This window comes from Chiloscyllium punctatum, unplaced genomic scaffold, assembly GCF_047496795.1.
Source record: "Chiloscyllium punctatum isolate Juve2018m unplaced genomic scaffold, sChiPun1.3 scaffold_63, whole genome shotgun sequence".
Taxonomy (NCBI): domain Eukaryota; kingdom Metazoa; phylum Chordata; class Chondrichthyes; order Orectolobiformes; family Hemiscylliidae; genus Chiloscyllium; species Chiloscyllium punctatum.
The window spans coordinates 2212993-2219520 of NW_027309797.1; positions in this window are offsets into that span (position 1 = coordinate 2212993).

A 6528-nucleotide genomic window follows, 5' to 3' on the forward strand; every position below is an offset into this window, starting at 1 on the left:
GAAACAGAGGGCCTGAAACAGAGGGCGAGAAACAGAGGGCTGAAACAGAGTGGCTGAAACAGAGGGGCTGAAACAGAGGGGCTGAAACAGAGGGCAAGAAACAGAGGGGCTGAAACAGAGGGCAAGAAACAGAGGGGCTGAAACAGAGTGGCTGAAACAGAGGGCGAGAAACAGAGGGGCTGAATCAGACGGGCTGAATCAGAGGGGCTGAAACAGAGGGGCTGAAACAGAGGGCGAGAAACAGAGGGGCTGAAGCAGAGGGCGAGAAACAGAGGGCGAGAAACAGAGGGGCTGAAAAAGAGGGGCTGAAACAGAGGGGCTGAAACAAAGCGGCTGATACAGAGGGCGAGAAACAGAGGGGCTGAAACAGAGGGCGAGATACAGAGGGGCTGAAAGAGAGGAGCTGAAACAGAGGGCGAGAAACAGAGAGGCTGAAACAGAGGGCGAGAAACAGAGGGCCTGAAACAGAGGGCGAGAAACAGAGGGCTCAAACAGAGTGGCTGAAACAGAGGGGCTGAAACAGAGGGGCTGAAACAGAGGGCGAGATACAGAGAGCTGAAACAGAGGGCGAGAAACAGAGTGGCTGAAACAGAGGGCAAGAATCAGAGGGGCTGAAACAGAGGGCGAGAAACAGAGGGGCTGAAACAGAGGGGCTGAAACAGAGGGCGAGAAACAGAGGGACTGAAACAGAGGGGCTGAAACAGAGGGGCTGATACAGAGGGCGAGAAACAGAGCGGCTGAAACAGAGGGCGAGAAACAGAGGGGCTGAAACAAAGGGGCTGAAACAGTGGGGCTAAAACAGAGGGGCTGAAACAGAGGGCGAGAAATAGACGGGCTGAAACAGAGGGCGAGAAACAGAGGGGCAGAAACAGAGGGCGAGAAACAGAGGGGCTGAAACAGAGGGGCTGAAACAGCGGGGCTGAAACAGAGGGCGAGAAACAGAGGGGCTGAAACAGAGGGCGAGAAACAGAGGGGCTGAAACATAGGGGCTGAAACAGAGGGTGAGAAACAGAGGGGCTGACACAGAGGGCGAGAAACAGAGGGGCTGAAACAGAGGGGCTGAAACAGAGGGGCGGAATCAGAGGGGCTGATTCAGAGGGGCTGAATCAGAGGGGCTTAATCAGAGGGGCTGAAACAGAGTGGCTTAATCAGAGGGGCTGAAAAAGAGTGCGAGAAACAGAGGGGCTGAAACAGAGGGCGAGAAACAGAGGGGCAGAAACAGAGGGCGAGAAACAGAGGAGCAGAAACAGAGGGGCTGAAACAGAGAGCGCGAAACAGAGGGGCTGAAACAGATGGCGAGAAACAGAGGAACTGAAACAGAGGTCGAGAAACAGAGGGACTGAAACAGAGGTCGAGAAACAGAGGGGCTGAAACAGAGGGCAAGAAACAGAGGCGCTGAAACAGAGAGGCTGAAACAGAAGGGCAGAAACAGAGGGGCTGAAACAGAGGGCGAGAAACAGAGGGGCTGAATCAGAGGGGCTGAATCAGAAGGGCTGAAACAGAGGGCAAGAAACAGAGGGGCTGAAACAGAGTGGCTGGAACAGAGGGCGAGAAACAGAGGGGCTGAATCAGACGGGCTGAATCAGAGGGGCTGAAACAGAGGGGCTGAAACAGAGGGCGAGAAACAGAGGGGCTGAAACAGAGGGCGAGAAACAGAGGGCGAGAAAGAGAGGGGCTGAAAAAGAGGGGCTGAATCAAAGCGGCTGATGCAGAGGGCGATAAATAGAGGGGTTGAAACAGAGGGGCTGAAACAGAGGGGCTGAAACAGAGGGCGAGAAACAGAGAGGCTGAAACAGAGGGCGAGATTCAGAGGGGCTGAAACAGAGGGCGAGAAACAGAGCGGCTGAAACAGAGGGGCTGAAACAGAGGGTCTGAAACAGAGGGCGGGAAACAGAGAGGCTGAAACAGAGGGCGAGAAACAGAGTGGCTGAAACAGAGGGCAAGAAACAGAGGGGCTGAAACAGAGGGCGAGAAACAGAGGGGCTGAAACAGAGGGGCTGAAACAGAGGGGCTGAAACAGAGGGGCTGAAACAGAGAGCGAGAAACAGAGGGGCTGAAACAGAGGGCCAGAAACAGAGGGCGAGAAACAGAGGGACTGAAACAGTGGGGCTGCAACAGAGGGGCTGATACAGAGGGCGAGAAACAGAGCGGCTGAAACAGAGGGCGAGAAACAGAGGGGCTGAAACAAAGGGGCTGAAACAGGGGGGATAAAACAGAGGGGCTGAAACAGAGGGCGAGAAATAGAGGGGCTGAATCGGAGGGTCTGAAACAGAGGGGCTGAAACAGAGGGGCTGAAACAGAGGGCGAGAAACAGAGGGGCTGAAACAGAGGGGCTGAAACAGAGGGGCTGAAACAGAGGGCGAGAAACAGAGGGGCTGAAACAGAGGGCGAGAAACAGAGGGGCTGAAACAGAGGGCGAGAAACAGAGGGGCTGAATCAGAGTGGCTGAAACAGAGGGCGAGAAACAGAGGGGCTGAAACAGAGAGTGAGAAACAGAGGGGCTGAAACAGAGGGGCTGAAACAGAGGGTGAGAAACAGAGGGGCTGAAACAGAGGGCGAGAAACAGAGGGGCTGAAACAGAGGGGCTGAAACAGAGGGGCTGAATCAGAGGGGCTGATTCAGAGGGGCTGAAACAGAGGGGCTTAATCAGAGGGTCTGAAACAGAGGGCGAGAAACAGAGGGGCTGAAACAGAGGGCGAGAAACAGAGGGGCAGAAAAAGAGGGCGAGAAACAGAGGAGCAGAAACAGAGGGGCTGAAACAGAGAGCGCGAAACAGAGGGGCTGAAACAGATGGCGAGAAACAGAGGGACTGAAACATAGGTCGAGAAACAGAGGGGCTGAAACAGAGGGCAAGAAAAAGAGGGGCTGAAACAGAGTGGCTGAAACAGAAGGGCTGAAACAGAGGGGCTGAAACAGAGGGCGAGAAACATAGGGGCTGAATCAGAGGGGCTGAATCAGAAGGGCTGAAACAGAGGGGCTGAATCAGAGGGGCTGAAACAGAAGGCGAGAAACAGAGGTACTGAAACAGAGGGCGAGAAACTGAGGGGCAGAAACAGAGGGCGAGAAACAGAGGGGCTGAAACAGAGGGTCTGAAACAGAGGGCGAGAAACAGAGGGTGAGAAACAGAGGGCGAGAAACAGAGGGGCTGAAACAGAGGGTGAGAAACAGAGGGCGAGAAACAGATGGACTGAAACAGAGGGGCTGAAACAGAGGGGCTGAATCAGAGGGCGAGAAACAGAGGGGCTGAAACAGAGAGGCTGAAACAGAGGGCGAGAAACAGAGGGGCTCAAACAGAGGTCAAGAAACAGAGGGCGAGAAACAGAGGGACTGAAACAGTGGGGCTGCAACAGAGGGGCTGAAACAGAGGGGCTGAAACAGAGAGCGAGAAACAGAGGGCGAGAAACAGAGGGACTGAAACAGTGGGGCTGCAACAGAGGGGCTGAAACAGAGGGGCTGAAACAGACAGCGAGAAACAGAGCGGCTGAAACAGAGGGCGAGAAACAGAGGGGCTGAAACAAAGAGGCTGAAACAGTGGGGATAAAACAGAGGGGCTGAAACAGAGGGGCTGAAACAGAGGGCGAGAAACAGAGGGACTGAAACAGTGGGGCTGCAACAGAGGGGCTGAAACAGAGGGGCTGAAACAGAGAGCGAGAAACAGAGCGGCTGAAACAGAGGGCGAGAAACAGAGGGGCTGAAACAAAGAGGCTGAAACAGTGGGGATAAAACAGAGGGGCTGAAACAGAGGGGCTGAAACAGAGGGGCTGAAACAGAGGGGCTGAAACAGAGAGCGAGAAACAGAGCGGCTGAAACAGAGGGCGAGAAACAGAGGGGCTGAAACAAAGAGGCTGAAACAGTGGGGATAAAACAGAGGGGCTGAAACAGAGGGCGACAAATAGAGGGGCTGAAACAGAGGGGCTGAATCGGAGGGGCTGAAACAGAGGGGCTGAAACAGAGGGGCTGAAACAGAGGGCGAGAAACAGAGGGGCTGAAACAGAGGGGCTGAAACAGAGGGGCTGAAACAGAGGGCGAGAAACAGAGGGGCTGAAACAGAGGGCGAGAAACAGAGGGGCTGAAACAGAGGGCGAGAAACAGAGGGGCTGAATCAGAGGGGCTGAAACAGAGGGCGAGAAACAGAGGGGCTGAAACAGAGAGTGAGAAACAGAGGGGCTGAAACAGAGGGGCTGAAACAGAGGGTGAGAAACAGAGGGGCTGAAACAGAGGGCGAGAAACAGAGGGGCTGAAACAGAGGGGCTGAAACAGAGGGGCTGAATCAGAGGGGCTGATTCAGAGGGGCTGAAACAGAGGGGCTTAATCAGAGGGTCTGAAACAGAGAGCGAGAAACAGAGCGGCTGAAACAGAGGGCGAGAAACAGAGGGGCTGAAACAAAGAGGCTGAAACAGTGGGGATAAAACAGAGGGGCTGAAACAGAGGGGCTGAAAGAGAGGGGCTGAAACAGAGGGGCTGAAACAGAGAGCGAGAAACAGAGCGGCTGAAACAGAGGTCGAGAAACAGAGGGGCTGAAACAAAGAGGCTGAAACAGTGGGGATAAAACAGAGGGGCTGAAACAGAGGGCGACAAATAGAGGGGCTGAAACAGAGGGGCTGAATCGGAGGGGCTGAAACAGAGGGGCTGAAACAGAGGGGCTGAAACAGAGGGCGAGAAACAGAGGGGCTGAAACAGAGGGGCTGAAACAGAGGGGCTGAAACAGAGGGCGAGAAACAGAGGGGCTGAAACAGAGGGCGAGAAACAGAGGGGCTGAAACAGAGGGCGAGAAACAGAGGGGCTGAATCAGAGGGGCTGAAACAGAGGGCGAGAAACAGAGGGGCTGAAACAGAGAGTGAGAAACAGAGGGGCTGAAACAGAGGGGCTGAAACAGAGGGTGAGAAACAGAGGGGCTGAAACAGAGGGCGAGAAACAGAGGGGCTGAAACAGAGGGGCTGAAACAGAGGGGCTGAATCAGAGGGGCTGATTCAGAGGGGCTGAAACAGAGGGGCTTAATCAGAGGGGCTGAAACAGAGGGCGAGAAACAGAGGGGCTGACACAGAGGGCGAGAAACAGAGGGGCTGAAACAGAGGGGCTGAAACAGAGGGGCTGAATCACAGGGGCTGATTCAGAGGGGATGAATCAGAGGGGCTTAATCAGAGGGGTTGAAACAGAGTGGCTTAATCAGAGGGGCTGAAAAAGAGGGCGAGAAACAGAGGGGCTGAAACAGAGGGCGAGAAACAGAGGGGCAGAAACAGAGGGCGAGAAACAGAGGAGCAGAAACAGAGGGGCTGAAACAGAGAGCGCGAAACAGAGGGGCTGAAACAGAGGTCGAGAAACAGAGGGGCTGAAACAGAGGGCAAGAAACAGAGGCGCTGAAACAGAGAGGCTGAAACAGAAGGGCAGAAACAGAGGGGCTGAAACAGAGGGCGAGAAACAGAGGGGCTGAATCAGAGGGGCTGAATCAGAAGGGCTGAAACAGAGGGCAAGAAACAGAGGGGCTGAAACAGAGTGGCTGGAACAGAGGGCGAGAAACAGAGGGGCTGAATCAGACGGGCTGAATCAGAGGGGCTGAAACAGAGGGGCTGAAACAGAGGGCGAGAAACAGAGGGGCTGAAACAGAGGGCGAGAAACAGAGGGCGAGAAAGAGAGGGGCTGAAAAAGAGGGGCTGAAACAAAGCGGCTGATGCAGAGGGCGATAAATAGAGGGGTTGAAACAGAGGGGCTGAAACAGAGGGGCTGAAACAGAGTGCGAGAAACAGAGGGGCTGAAACAGAGGGCGAGAAACAGAGCGGCTGAAACAGAGGGGCTGAAACAGAGGGGCTGAAACAGAGGGTCTGAAACAGAGTGCGGGAAACAGAGAGGCTGAAACAGAGGGCGAGAAACAGAGTGGCTGAAACAGAGGGCAAGAAACAGAGGGGCTGAAACAGAGGGCGAGAAACAGAGGGGCTGAAACAGAGGGGCTGAAACAGAGGGGCTGAAACAGAGGGGCTGAAACAGAGAGCGAGAAACAGAGGGGCTGAAACAGAGGGCCAGAAACAGAGGGCGAGAAACAGAGGGACTGAAACAGTGGGGCTGCAACAGAGGGGCTGATACAGAGGGTGAGAAACAGAGCGGCTGAAACAGAGGGCGAGAAACAGAGGGGCTGAAACAAAGGGGCTGAAACAGTGGGGATAAAACAGAGGGGCTGAAACAGAGGGCGAGAAATAGAGGGGCTGAAACAGAGGGGCTGAATCGGAGGGTCTGAAACAGAGGGGCTGAAACAGAGGGGCTGAAACAGAGGGCGAGAAACAGAGGGGCTGAAACAGAGGGGCTGAAACAGAGGGGCTGAAACAGAGGGCGAGAAACAGAGGGGCTGAAACAGAGGGCGAGAAACAGAGGGGCTGAAAGAGAGGGCGAGAAACAGAGGGGCTGAATCAGAGGGGCTGAAACAGAGGGCGAGAAACAGAGGGGCTGAAACAGAGAGTGAGAAACAGAGGGGCTGAAACAGAGGGGCTGAAACAGAGGGTTAGAAACAGAGGGGCTGAAACAGAGGGCGAGAAACAG